Source organism: Takifugu rubripes, chromosome 19 (genome assembly GCF_901000725.2).
Source record: "Takifugu rubripes chromosome 19, fTakRub1.2, whole genome shotgun sequence".
NCBI classification, from domain to species: Eukaryota; Metazoa; Chordata; class Actinopteri; order Tetraodontiformes; family Tetraodontidae; genus Takifugu; species Takifugu rubripes.
Window position 1 is genome coordinate 16,557,742 of NC_042303.1, and position 14,721 is coordinate 16,572,462.

At 47.6% G+C, this 14,721-nt stretch overlaps 1 protein-coding gene across 5 annotated transcripts in view; it reads left to right on the forward strand.

Moving 5' to 3' along the window:
* The first annotated feature begins 1,876 nt into the window (after nucleotides 1-1,876).
* Nucleotides 1,877-14,721, forward strand: part of sulf2a (sulfatase 2a) — a 32,770-nt gene continuing 19,925 nt past the window's right edge. For 2 of the 5 annotated variants that reach the window (XM_029827387.1, XM_029827392.1), the window contains exons 1-3: nucleotides 1,877-1,954; nucleotides 9,014-9,144; nucleotides 14,417-14,485. The gene's annotated coding sequence lies outside the window, so the exon portion shown is untranslated. Of the gene's footprint in view, nucleotides 1,955-9,013; nucleotides 9,145-11,046; nucleotides 11,122-11,208; nucleotides 11,287-14,416; nucleotides 14,486-14,721 lie in introns of all 5 variants that reach the window. The other 3 variants (XM_029827388.1, XM_029827389.1, XM_029827391.1) reach the window with 3 other exon arrangements.

A 14,721-nucleotide genomic window follows, 5' to 3' on the forward strand; every position in this document is an offset into this window, starting at 1 on the left:
TTTCTTGTTGCCGTTGCTGGCCTCACCTTGCTTAGAGTTGCTTTTTTTGTGCCTGTAATAACAGTTCTGCTGGTGATGACAGCAGCTATTCTCACAGACACACAGTATATAAACAGATTATGGGCGCTAATCCCTGAACACAACCTGTTGTTTCACCTGCAAATGACGGCTGTATCATCCATCACCTCCAGAGAAACAAGCAAACAAGGTTGCTTTTTAAAGATAGAGGTATCTCAGTTCAGCACGAGGATGCATGTGTGTAAGAGGCCCGTCTTCCAGGAGCTCGGTGCCTCTGGGAAATAATGAAAAACAAACACAGAGTCTCGATGTTGACTCAGGAAGAATGATCCACAGTTTATTACTGCACTCCTCTCTCTACTGCTCTCCCAGGATGAGTTTATGTAATCAGAGGAGAATACTCCCCTGAACGAACACACACACACACACACACATACACACACACACACAGGGTTCATGGATCTTTTAAACCTAATAAACTCAAACATGATGTCATTTAATGTCGGTTTTAATCAGGATATTGACAAGGAAGAGTTGATTTGGTTTCAGTAGATTAAACTGCGTGTGGCTGACATTAAAAGCAAACATTTATAATGATCTTTGCCTGTAAAGTCATTCTCTCTCCTCGCCTGAAAATAACTGTACAGAATTAGATAAGAGCGGTCCGGTGGCGCCCCCTGGTGGTTACATGTGGAAAAGAAAAAATACAATGTTGACGTTTTAACGCCTCACAAAGAAATTCTCGTCAGGTTAACCAAGGTAAGATGCTGGAGTTCAATATATAGATTACATATATACGTACATAAAATAAGTGTGCATGTAGGAAATGTAATAAACGTGCACGAAACGGGTACCCTTACTGGGCTCCCTCTTTATTTCTTACAAACTCTGATCGTGTTACAGGACAAAAATCGATGAAGCCAAACAAGCTAAACTTCTGTTTAATTATTATTATTTTCCTGGATAATAATAATGATAAAACAGAAGTCTAATTATTAAAGTTTTCCAGGACAAAAGTTAAATGAAAATATTTGATAATTTCTCGTAATTTTTTTTAATGCCATGCTATTTCAGAGACATCCAGAAGGGGGCGCTGCAAAACAAGGCAAGACGGCAGACAGGGTGCTAAAGCAGGTGCGTAAATTAGACACTTGTATTTAGTCTTTAATTATCTTAGTTGGAATTAATTTTAAAAAAAAATGCTGACGTGCCGAAATAATGTGCAGGACTGCGCAGGAAAGGGATGAGAAAAATAAAACCAGAGATTTAAAAGTCTAGTCCGTCTAAAACGAAGTCGCTTTGACCGCCTGTGGGTCTGTGGATTTGATATTAATAGGTTGTGCGTGATGTTTGGCGATTCAATACTCTGAATTATAGATGAAACGTCTTGGAAAACAAAACAAAACGACAGCGGGAGAGAGAGAGAGACATGGACTATTAGCGAAGGCAGAGATACTGGAGATTAATCTGTCTCGTACCCTGACTCTGGTACTGGGGTCACTGGAATGGCCAGTTGCTGGGTGTATTTGGGGCACCATTGCCTGTGAGGTCACCAACTGCTTTTATTAGCTGTGACAAATGTTGCAGCCACGTTTCCGATTTAGACACCTAAAGCTGCTACAGATGCGTCCGGTGCAGGCAGGAACGCCCGGATTGGTTTTGATTTTCACATTTCAGTTAAACGGTGCGTCGAAGCTGCCGCTAACTTCCAGTTCAAGAAGAGGAAAACATCAAAAATAACACACAAGTGTTCCTCTGCAGTGAATTTGCTCTGAGAATTCATTTTGTTGCCGTCGATTAACTCTTTATTATGACCTCACCTCTCTGAACATAAGGTTCCTTCTCCTCTCTCCCCAGTCCCCCCTTGAATCCCTCCATCTGTGCTCCTTGCTGGCTGACTCCATCTCTCCTCTGAGTGGGTTCCAGCCCCAACCAGGTTTGAAGCGTTCCTGTTTTTAATGAGCCGATTGTTCTTGTTCTGTTCCCCTCGGGGAGCGTGGCGTCGCTAACAACATTCTGCTCACCACTGCTTTAAAGCGCGTTCACTGGGAGGGATCTGGGCCGGCGGAACACCGGTGTCTCGGAGCATGTATACAAAATGAAAAAATGCGTTAATGGCTCCCGCTCTGTGGAAGCGACGACGTATCCGTCTCCCGACAAATTAAATCTTGCTTATTCAAAAGCAATTTGCGGCTCCTGGGGGGGGGGTGAGAATCAAAACACAGACCTTCTCCTGCTGGGATCCTGTGAGTGATGCCTCCACTGTTGCACCGCGCGGCCCCGTTTGAGACGTCCAATGTCAAAGTTAGCAACCAGCCAAAGTGTTCAATCAGCACGTCTTCCTCCCTGGAAGGCAGTGAGAAGGTAGGAAGTTTATTCCAGGGTGTGTGTCTCTGTTGTCTCAGTGTGTGCGTGCTATTGATACAGCTGGCATTCAGCAGCCTGATTAATTGCCACGGCATTTGGCTGTTCTGGGTAAATGCCATCACCCATGCTGCGTGCTCGGGTAATGGATGTCTGCCCACGGCAGGTCCGGCATCGACCCTTCCTTTCTTCGCCCCCCCTCTTTTCTCGCTTCTCCCCCTTTTCTGTCTGCTGAAAGGGCTTGTTTGCGCATTCTCAGCAGGAGCAGACGCACGACTGCGGACGTCCTCGCTCTTGACAGCTCCGGCCGGAGGCTGAGCCCCAAAGGTCGAGTAAGGTCGCGGCCTCTTCCTTCTTCTATTTAATCTACTGTAAATGTGCTGAGAGTGGGGGTCTTCAGATTTCTCAGCCTTCAGACCTAATTTCGGTTTGTCTCTGTAGCTCCGAAGAGGGAAAAAGAGAGAAAAAAACCCCCCTCGGAAGAATCAGCTCACATCCTGCAGTGAATTAGTTTGCTCTATCTTAATAAGGGTTGCCATGTCAGAGAACAGTTCAGAGCTCCGTGCAGACAGAAATTGGAGCAGAGCATTAGCTCCCCAACTACAAAAATACCTCCAGCGTGCCGCCGTAATTCGGAAACATTACAACGCAATTATTGTTATGCACAATTTAGCCTCGTCGCATCCCAATGAAAGGGCGGGCAGAGCAGAAATAAGGTGCTTTTTTTTCTTATTTGGAAAACTCATTTACAGAATCTAATTGGCTGCAGCCAAAAAAACAAAAAAAAGCCTGTTTCTGAGCGGAAGCCTGGAACGGAGCTGTGCAAATGCACCCGGGATCGTTGGTGATGATTTGGCAGGATTTCATGGGTGGTGCAGGTCTGACAGAAGGGTGACTGAGCCACATCTGGGGGGGCGCAGGAGGGAGGCAACGGGCCTGATAAATGATTGTGTTGTGGATTTTCTCTCACTTCAGACAGCTCGTTAAAGGCGCCTGTCAGCCGGCTGGACGAGAGCGTTCCTCCTCCTTCCTCCTTCCACGTAACTGCTTTAATTTCTGTTTGTTTGGTTTTTTAATATCCGGGGCCAAATAACACTTTACACACTTCATCACTTTGCTCCGTGTGGGTGCGGGCGAGATGCAATTTCGTCCTCCCACTCGTCTGCTTACGGAGCTGTTTTGGGCAGCTACTGAGGGATGGAGCGACGACGGAGATACGGGATCGATCATCTCTGGAAGGCAGCCGAGAGGCTGCTGTGACTTCAGTATAGTGGCGACAGTGGGGCCTCTATTTAAAGGTATAGAAAAAACCCTCTGATGTATAATTCACGCCTCTGTCTCCTGTGACAGCTGAGATGGGGGGGGGGGGGCATTAAAGGGCCCCAGAGACCTGAGTGGAGGCAGGTGAGTGGTCCTTGCAGCAGCTTTTTAATGGTAAAATCACACCAACGCTGCATTCTGCTCCATTATAAATACTGTGATCGTCCCATTTATGGGGGGGGGGGGTTTCGGCGTAACTCCGCGCGACGTTTTCACGCCATTACAACCGTATTTGCGCTGGAACACCGGGGTGCCTCGTTAGACAAACCGACACGCTTTCCCTGCTCGGTGCGTGAGGCAGACGCGCTGAACGCTGCACTTTAGGAATTTCAATAGCACGACATCAGAAGGGTTTTAGTTAATTAGCTGATGCAGAGTTGGCTTTGGCTGGTTTGGGGAGGGGCTCTTTGATCTTTCCATCGCACGGTTCGTGGCTGTTGCCCAACTTCTGCGGTGCCTTACCAGAAGGGAGTGTGCGTGTGCGCACGCACGTTTTCCCTGCTTCTGTTCTCCTGGGGGAGAAACTTTAGAAAGTTTAGGTGAAGTTAGCGGGATTTGGTGGGAGTTACTGGCTCTAGGGGCTGAGCGGAGGTCAGGGCCATGTCGGACACAACTTTTATCACCGTGCAACTTTTAGAGTTTGAACCTAAACCCTCCAACCTGAGGCAACGCATGCAAATAGGTTCTCGACCCTCAAAATGCGCAGATCCATATTGTTATATAGCCCGATGGCTCACTGTCTCTGGTTTTGATATATTATTAGAATTGGAAGTGTATAAAAAAAAGTGCAAAGTTGTTGGACACCAACCGCTGAATTTATTAGCGCCGATGTCGACGTGGTTCGTGTGTTGGCGCTGTTATATATGGCTGCATAAATCAGGAGCACCGCTGAGGTCTTTTGTCGTTTGTGCGGCGACACTACGACAGGATTTCCACTGTAGATGGTGAAATTGGATTATTCTCACCTCAGTATGTCACTTCTGCTTTCTCACCTTCTGGGGACTCTGGATCTGCTTCAGAGGCGTCGGGTCGAATCCCATCAAACAGTGTTTTTGTCATTAAAAAAAAACAACTTTTTAAGGGTTCAGCCTATGACATCGTTGGGTTATTTTTAATGTTCTGGATGTTGAAGGTGTTAGAAGTTAAATTCTATCGTCTCATTGAGAGTTTTGGACCTTTAAATAAGTATATTTTTATAGTGATTCCAACATTGCTGCTTGTTTAAAGGCAGCCGTGAGTTCAGAGACCTGGGACGGCATCTAAATGAAAGACAATCAGGATTATTTGAGCTCAGAATTTGAATCTCTGTTGAAGTTGAAGAAAATTGGTATATTTGATCTGTTCAATGAAACAAGTGATTGAATATTCCACCTTGAGTGATAGAAATTCGTATTCGGTCTTAATCCAGGCTCACACCTAGAACCTTTACAGCGCGGCTCAGAGGCCAACGTGCACGCCCGAGGCTGAACTCGTGCGCTTCAGCTGCAGCGGTGGCATAATTCAGATTCCACATAATTCTGCATATCAGTGCAGTTTTCCACCGTGTGATGAGTCAGGGCATTTTTCTACGCCTCTGGTTGCCTGCAGAAGATCCTCCCTGATGCACCTACACCTCCCGTTAATGGCTGATTATCAGACAACATGCTGGGATTCAGGCAGGTGGACTTCTGGATCATACCTGATTTGCATACGGTAGCGCAGGACAGCCTTTGTTTGTGTTTGTCCTTGTCACTTCAGATGTCTCTGCAGGAGAACAGCCTCTCATGGGACGGTGTCTCCTGTCTGGGAGATCCTCAGTCTCCCTCCAATTAAGGAGGAAACGCTGTTTCCTCTGATGTGTTTACCATTTAATATCCCACTGAAGCGTCGATGAGTCTGTGAAGGTCTATGACCAACAGTGGGAAACTTTTCTCAAGCCTGAAACCTTAATTGCATCAGTCTGGGTTTATGGGACGCTCGTGAATGTATAATAAAAAATCACCTCCGGATGTGGAAAATAAGCCGCTCATAACTGGCTTATTAGGTATTTATGGATTCAGTGGGATCCTGCAGGACGATAAATGATGAAACACACGAGATGGTAAATGCGGTGTGACAGGATGACGTGTGTCCAATGATCTCAGATCTTTTCTGACGGGCCCACATGTTCTTGTTCTGGCAGGGAAACGCTGCATTTTTACCCTCGACATCCTGCAGCAGACCTAGTTTGGTGTTGACTTCAATATTTGGTGCGTATTTATCAGCGGTGATCACAGTCTGAAACCCCCGTTCTGGGGCCGGAGCCTCTCATTTTCACGTGCAGTCCTCCGGCGTTCTTTACCACACGCAGGAGTCGTGTTTACAGAAGTCAGTTTGTTGGTTAAATGCTGTCTATGCTCCCCTGAAGCTACACACTCAGGGGTGAAACAGCCTTTATCTGCACCGCACTGCGATAAAGCTGTTTCACTTGACTCATTTTCCGTCCCGTCAGTCTTGTTTCCGTCAGTTATCCCGCTGTCGACTCCCATGGATGCTCTCATGGATGCTGGGAGGAACATTTTTTTGGGATATTCTGAACATATTTGAAGGTAAACAGAGCCAATGCACGCGTACGCCTACACACCGGGGAGGAGTGGATGAAGTGCACGTTGGGAGGGCGCGCGCATGTGTGCGGAGAGATGGTGGAGGATCCATCCTTGAACCAAACCAAGAGAATAATAGGAGCTGTACTCTCAGAGATAGAGGAGGTGAGGGTGGAGGAGGAGGGTCTGCCTCATTTGCACTGCAGTCTTCCTCTCCTCACACAGGTGACAGGATATTTTTATCACCCCCCCCCCCCCCCCCCCCCCCCCCCCCCACCACCACCACCACCACCACCAACACCCCTGACACACAGTAGAAAAAGAACAAATTCATTTGTAAAAGCGCAGCCAAGGACAAGATCTCAGCAGGCTAGAACATGACTGCCTTTGAGAGGAGGAATAGTTCATTTTTATTTATGCATCCCTTTCGCCAATATTAACACACTCACGCACACGCACACGCACACACACACACACACACACTCACAGCAAAAATGCAAAGATGTGTTCCCCCACAGACCTTTTTAATCTTGCTGTTACTGCTCTGTGTGGCTGATATGGGAGTTTAACTGCTGCTTTGATGGAGGATGCATCTGTTGATCTGAACCCAATTAGGTCAGCGGGATGACACAGCCAGAGCGTGCGTGAGAGCGAGTGAAAGAGTGAGCAGGAGCATCAATAAACCATGTTCTAAAGCGGTGTCACCGGGCTGCCGTCAGCGTGTGGAAAAAAAAAAAACGCGGCCATCTCGGGGGCATTGTCTGTAATCTGGCGTGTTAGAGCAACGAGATGGCTCCCTTACGTAAGCCGTCCCAGAGTCTCAGACATCATCTGATATGCACACGGCGGAGATACAAATAATGTTTGAGCAGTAGGTTTTGTTTTAAGATGATTAGGAACGATGTTGGAATGGGCTAATCCTTTCTTACAAAGAGCTTAAGGTTCCAATTTGCGTGAATGACAATGTGCTTTTTTCCCCAGGAGGGATTAGAGCTGCATGAAGCCAATATTAATGTGGAAATAATATACACATTTTCTTTATCCTCCAACAACACACAAATCACCAGTCTGATTGGTTTGTTTTTCATCCGGACAGTCACAGCCAGAAAACGGATTTTTCAAAGGTGGTTTCATCTTTTTGCTGTCAGAACGATGATCCATCGTCGACGCGGTAATTGAAAACACTCAGAGGGGGGCACACAATTAATTTGTCTTCCTCTTTCTGCTTCGGATTTAAACGGAGGAATGCCTCAAAATGCAGATAATTGATAAGGGGTTTATTGATTTGATGGGTTGACGTGGTGCCGCGCGTCTTCGTCGCTAATCTCTCCGGCTGCGACTGCATCTAAATAACCTGCAGAGAGGGATAAACAGCTGCATCCATCACGGGACGGTGGCATGGACAGTGACGGATGCCTCCGCCCTCTGCTGCCCTCTGCTGCAGCTCTCCACCCTGTACTGGGAATACCTGGCTTAAACTGGGCAGAAAAATGCCTGTCTTGTTCTGCTTGGTGGAGGGATTCAGAAATGTGCAACCGTGTGTGTGTGTGTGTGTGTGTGTGTTTTGTGCTGCATACTAAGTACAAAAATACTGAGTTTAAATTGGGTTAAGGTTAGGGGTTAGAGTTGGGATAAGCAGCTGGGTAATGCATGATGACTATGAAAGTCCTCACAAAGATAGAAGTATGTGTGTGTGTTTGTGTGTGTGTGTGTGAGAGAGAGAGAGAGAGATAGTGAAGCAGCTCTGGCCATCTGTTGGAGCTTGTGAGCTTCACCTATTCACAGTGTCATAAAGGCAGAGGCACACAGAGGAGCGGCAGAGAAAGGAATGGGAGGGAACTGGGGATCGATCTTTATTCTACGGGGGGTGAGGAGGGACGGCACAGCCTGGTACACACACACACACACACACACACCCATACACACACACACACCCCATGACTGTCAGACTGGCACCTCAGAGGCAGGCTGGCAGAGCCACGGCTGCTGACTGGGAGACGCCGAGGACTCAGCAAACAGCAAACTTTGCTATTAATTAACGAGACATTTTGGTTTGAGATCCGGTTGCACACTAAAAATGAAAAAAAACAAAACCTGAGCCTGAGTTGTTTTAAAATGTCATCAGTTTGGCAGCTTGGAAATCCAAGCTTGGGTAATTTTGTGCAAGAATATTGAAAATATTGCCTGCAAAAAGGCAAATAACAGAGGATGATGAAATACTATATTGCCTCCCCGTCTCTCCAATAAATGAATACAGTGGGTTCTTAGCAACGATGCCTTACACACACTGAAATTAGTTTCTATGGGAGCACAAATGAAGATAAAAGCCACGAGGCTGTGCGCGCACGCATGCACAAAACCAATTTCCTTTTGGACAATACAAGCGGGATATATCAAAAACACGATGATCCTCGGGGGGATAATTCTACAGAATGTCAAAACTGCACACACAAGCGTGCACACACGCGCACACACAGCGTCTGAGAGCTTAAGAACGAAGTAAAAGAGTTTAACGTGATGAAAAATGTGGAGGACAATCAGACGGAAACAGGGAGGATTAAAACGGGGAGAAGGACGGAAGCGTTTAAACGAAGGAAAAACAAACAAAAATCAATAAAGACAGAAATTCCGCTGAAAAGAGAGTGAGGCTCAAATTGAATTGTAGATTGGGGGACCCTCTCTCCTCCCTCTTTCCCTCCCTCTTTTATTCATCTCAAGGCAAACCACGCCTCTCTCCTTTCACTTGTCAGTGCATCTATAACGGCGAGCTGTCTGCGCCGGGCTGCGTGGGGGGTGAAGCCAGCTCCTCTCTCGGCCAGTGCTGAGGACTGAATCTGAACGGACCAGACAGCTCTGGATGGTGCTGGACAGCCCGGAACAGGTGTGTGGATTTGGGTAACGTAACAAAGTGTGTGCGTGTGTGTGTGTGTGTGTGTGTGCCTGGTTGAGACCATTTTTCCAGGACTTCCAGAGTAGCATATCCAGAGAGCACAGTGCTCCAGCCTTGCCCTAGTTTACACTTGAATGCTCCGAGCCGTTCCGTTTGCCTGTGAGACATATGTACTAACGGTGCCGCTCAGCGTCACAGATAAAGCCGCTCATTCAGCAGCGCCGCCGCTCTCATTCACAGAGCGTGCGGCTGTGAATCGGGGCAGCGGCGTGCAGAGGGACAGCTGCCGCCGCGTTACAAGTTTGTGGCAGTTGAAGCACGTAATGTGTCTCCTCTGTCTCTGCAGTTATCCTGATTTACGAAGCAGCGGCGTTGAGGCAGGCGGAGAAATTCCGGCCGTCTTCAAAGTCTCTGAGACTTTGGGTCGGACTCGTTTTGAAGCAGAAGCCAGTTCATTGAGCAGCCCTTTGTGCTGGCTGACTGCCTTTCCATATCTGGAATGCTAGTTTTCTTGACATCTCCCCTCCCCCAAATAAATAAATAAAAACGTAAATACCCTGACAGCAACAGATCGAAGATTTTAAATCAGACTTGCCAGTAACTCGTTACCTTTTGAACATATGTTGCTCAAGTGTTTCTGCACCCTGTTTTAGGAAACGCTTCAAAATGTCTTCTCATTTGTTCCATGTAATTTTTATGGTTTGGGACGTCTAAAAATGGAGGAGGCATTCAGCAGCACTTGTTCGAATGTGGCCATTTCCACAGTTGCAGCCCCCTTTAGACGCCCGCATGGTTCAGCTCGACAGCCATCGCCCCGGCCCATCGGCTCACCGTCAGTGCTTTGCCGATATGTTTACGGGTCAAAGGCTGCGTCGCCTCCGGTTGGGAGCCGCCGACCAGCAGCGGATGGAGGCGGGGGTCTAAACGCTGCAGAATTAATGACGGAACAGCTGAAGATCCGTGCTGTTGGCTGTGGTACGAGTGGATGGAAGGGGGGATGTAAGGACATGGGATGGATGTGAAGTAAGCTCCAGCGATCTGTTCTTTAAGCATTCATTATTTATCGCAGCGCACTCTTCCATGGAAGCCCCACATCAACTGGCCTCTTTTCTGACTGAGACATGAGGATGGACTTGAGGAGGACGGTCCTGTCTGCCTACCTGTTACACACACACACGCACACGCACACGCACACACACTCTGTGGCAGAGAGTGATGACCTTCAGACTTGTTGATGTTCTGTGCTGTGGCCATGCTGTGAATGCTTAAGCGGGCACGCGTGACCGATGGTGAACATGGGCGGCCTGACACCACTTGTAAAAATGACTGGAAAGTGTGCAGCGGGGTTGGCGATGCAGTGGAGCGCAGAGATCGGCATGAATATGTATTGTATGCTAATACCCTACACAGAGGCTGTTGATGAAAGCAGAGGACGTGCCCCCCCCCCACCCACCTCTCTCGGTGCTTAGAATGCGCGTTTATCGGCAAACCGATCATCGCCGCCACCGCGTCCTCTGGCCCGGGGGACTCTGTGGTGACAGGTGGTGGATATCGGTGACAACAGCCAAGGTGACACAGCTCAAAGGTCTCTGTGGGCCCGCAGGCGGCCGGGGCTGCGCCCGTGTCTGCTCATTTTACTACCGCCTTGACCTTTTGTGATTACACATGGAGGGGTGGTATTGGAGGGGCCCCAAAGCTAATGTCTCCCATTAGCCTTGTTAAGAAGCACTTACCGAGCTACGCCTTCTACCTGCACTGTCTGTTGCAGATTTAACGCTTGAAAATCCTGATGGAAGCAGAATTTGGAGGTCTTTCTCCCGTGTGACGGAAGCAGCTGTGTCCATATGAATATCCCATTTTTTTAATCCCACTTGCTCTGTCTTTGTCGTTAAGGATATAGATGCTGCTGGTTTACTACGAGGCCGCGTCTGTAAATTCTGATGCAGCTGCAAATGCTTTTCTCCAACAGTGAGTAAAGACCAGCGTACTCAAACATGCTGTCGGTCATGCTATCTGCTTAGCTAATGTTCGCGTGCCGCCTTCTCTGTGTTGCAGGAGTCATATCAGCTCATTCTGCTCACTGTGCCCTGCGCGTAATTCCCTGCATTCACATTTGAACAGCCATTCGACAGTGTGAGTGCAATCAGATTTCAATCTCGTTCCACTGTGGCTGAGCAGCGGTGGTGCAGGTGTCCCACAGGGAAATGTAATTATAACCTGCCGGCTAGCGAGTGCAGGCTTCGGTGCCCCGACTGTCTCAGGAGAGACAGCGACAAGAGTCTCCTTCACATATCAAACAGAACTAAAGCCCTCATATATCTCTTTTTTTTTGGCATTAAATCGTTTCTCTGTTCTCCTCTGAGCTTTTTTTTTTTAGCTCACAAGCATATCTGCTGAGTTTTTAAAAAATGTATATATAATTCATGACAAAATTAACTGTTATTATGTTGAGTAATCATCTTGTATGTTGTTGGGGTTTATCTTTTAATGACTTTGTCCCCCCGCCACTCGCTCTTGGCTCTGTTCTGACTGAGATGTGCGTTGAAATGGTTTCCATTAGCAAAGAAACACAGAGACTCACCGATCTTTCCTGGATCTAAGCAAACAATCAATGGGAGCACTCTTGTAATAGCGATCTAAATGGCCCATTTATGTCAGGATTAAAATAATACAGGATGCCGCCTTCTCAAACAAAAACAGCAAAGGCTGATTTTTTCTTTTTAATGTTCTGAAATTCTAAACGCACGCACAAAGCTTTACCCAAACCCAGCCCGCTCCAGCTCAGAGCAAAGAAAGGATTATGTTAAAATAAAATAAAGATAAGGAGAAATAAAAGAAGTTGTGAACTACGTAAGACCAGCAGGTTGGTGTCATTCAGGGTCAGTTTAGAAAGCGTCATAATTAAGACAATGCTACAATTCCTCTTTATTTTGGAAAACACGTGAGCACCAAAGACAAACATCAGGATTCATTATTGGATGAGTTCTGGAGAGAGAACGCACCTGATTGAGTCCTGTGTTTGTCCCTCCATCCTTGTGTGTAGCCTGGTTGTAACTTCAACCGCTCTAACACACACACACACACACACACACTCCTTCCTGCTGCTCCTTCAGGCTGTAGCAGCCATTGTAGTGCCTAATAAGGTTTATGGAATTACAGATCTCTGAAATTGGATTTTCTCACTTCACCAAAGCGGTGAGATTACGTTTTTAAGGGCAGTCGCGGCGAAACACAACTGACCTGTGACTGAACTGTTTTTTTTCCCATTACTTCACCCGAGAAAAACAGACTCCTTGTGCCTGTTTCAGGCGGCAGACAACTCATCAGCTACTCTTCCTATGTTTCTCTCCGCCGTGTCCGCCGCTTTCACAAACTCCTCCTCCGAAGGCTTTTAACTGCGTTTGATCTGAGGCTAATCCAGTGGATCCTTTGATCGTGTTCATCTGACACCCAGATACATCTCTGCATCTAAAGTTTTATAAATTCGCATTAATCTGGGATTCTCTTGAGGCGATCAGCTATCTCCTCACTGATGTTAAATGAGGTGCGGCGTTCCTTTGCTAACCTTGAGCTGCTCCATCTTGTCAAAAGCACCGTAAATTCCACCCTTGCTGCACAAAATCGGTAATTTAACCCTCACTGAAACGGAGGCGTGGAGTCCTAACGGGAAGATATAGGTACCGTCGTAAAGGTTGCATTAATGAGGAGTGATCCACCGTGGCGGCTTAGTCAACTCTTAATTGGGGAGGAGACCAGGCTGGGGGGTGAGGGATCAATAGGAAAGAGCCAGGGCTCCATCCCAGGGAAACTAATCAGCTTCCGGCTCAACGGGGAGATGCAACTGATCCCAAAATAAATAAATAAATAATCATAGCTGAGCCTCGGTCACTTTTACGGTCTCGGTCGGGAGCGTCTGGAGTTGCGTGATTGCTTTTATTTGCGCACGTGGGTCATTCAGTGTCATAGCTGGAGCAATTCAAAATGCCATTAGGGTTCAGCGTAACTCTGCCCGGAGCAGCAGATTATCGTGACTAATAAAATAAGATTCATTATCACGGGAGTTCTTTATGGAGAAGAATAGTAAATGAACCCCTGGAGTATTTTTACTCCTCCACTAAAAATAGGCGCCTCTTCATTGTTCACTTCACCTGGGTAATAGCCGTCTTTCTGCCCCGTCACTTTTTGATGTATCGTCCTCTTCTTCACATCAAGGACGGTTCCAGGCGTTGCATTTTCACACTTGTCGCCTGTTTCGGTTCCCCCTCGTTCTGCTGCCGTCTCTCCGAGGGTTTACTATATTAAATCTGCCACTCTGTTACTCACACGAAAGGATCGAGATTAAACCGCTCGGTTTCTGCTGAAACCTGCGTGTTTGTGTAGGTGTCAGCTCTGGCCAAGAACCGTCGCTGATTGCTGTCAGGATGAGCGATGGTTCTGGTGTCGTTTCAGTGGTGGGATCCCTCCTCCACGCCTCGGTTTTGGCTCTAGAGTCAGGCTGTGCCGGTGGGACGTGAAACCAAATGCTAATATTGTTTTTGCAGGAGGTGCTGAGTTGTTTTTGTACTGCTCGGGAAAACAGGCAGACGCGATTGTCCAGCTTCAGCTGTTGTCGGCTGGAGCGGATGGAGATGCAGGCAGAAACACGTCTGTGGTTTATTCTTAGCCAGGTTACAACAGCACCTAGAAATGTCAGAGTAAGCCTGAGATTTGCGCACGAAGGTGTCGAAGTGGGCGTGGCTCGACGCGCTGACAGCCGGTCACCATCGGGACACGGATGTGACGTTTCCTGTCACGGGGACACGTCTGCGGAGGAAAGGGTTGCGTTCCCAACAACATCCCAACTGAGGCTGCGGAAGCATTTTAATTGCACGTGAAAGTGATGGTTTGAAATGACAGAAAAGGCCTCTTGAAGTGCGTTGAAAACAATCTGATGTTGCGCCGCCAGTGGTCGGAATTAACAAGCATGTCACCCGTTCACGCGCTCATCCCAGCCTGCACGCGTGTCCTATCAGACACACTCGCACCCGCATACAGCGTGTGCTTGTTTGTCTCCAGCCCCCACAGTTGGTGACAGTGTTACCGTGTGAACAGATGTGTCACCGTCCCCTGGGAGAGCGCGAGGCAGGAGTTGTGTCTGTGCTTTATGTTTATGCTGCAGAGTTAATACCGAGCCCTGTCAGACACCAGGCTGGGTATATTTGGGCTGCTCTCTCTGAGATGCATAGATGATCACACACTATGGAATTTGTCTCTTTTCTTGCAGAGCCTGGAAGCCAGTGGCTGATTTCCGTGGGAGAAGAGAAGATCAGAGACGGCCTGTTTAGAAGAGAAGGTATGGTGAAAGCCTCTCCCGTCCTCGTGTTTCCGCCTCATACAGTGTCTCCAGATGTTTGTGGGATTAAGGCCACATCTGCAGCCCTCCTCATCGCACTTTATATGCATTTTTGAATCCCTCCACCTGTCGACATCAACTCCGTATCTAAGAAAACAAACTATTGTCCTTGTTACCATGGAGTCTGCAGCCCTGAGAGGAAAGAGACAACACAGCCGGCTCGAGTTAACGTCAAC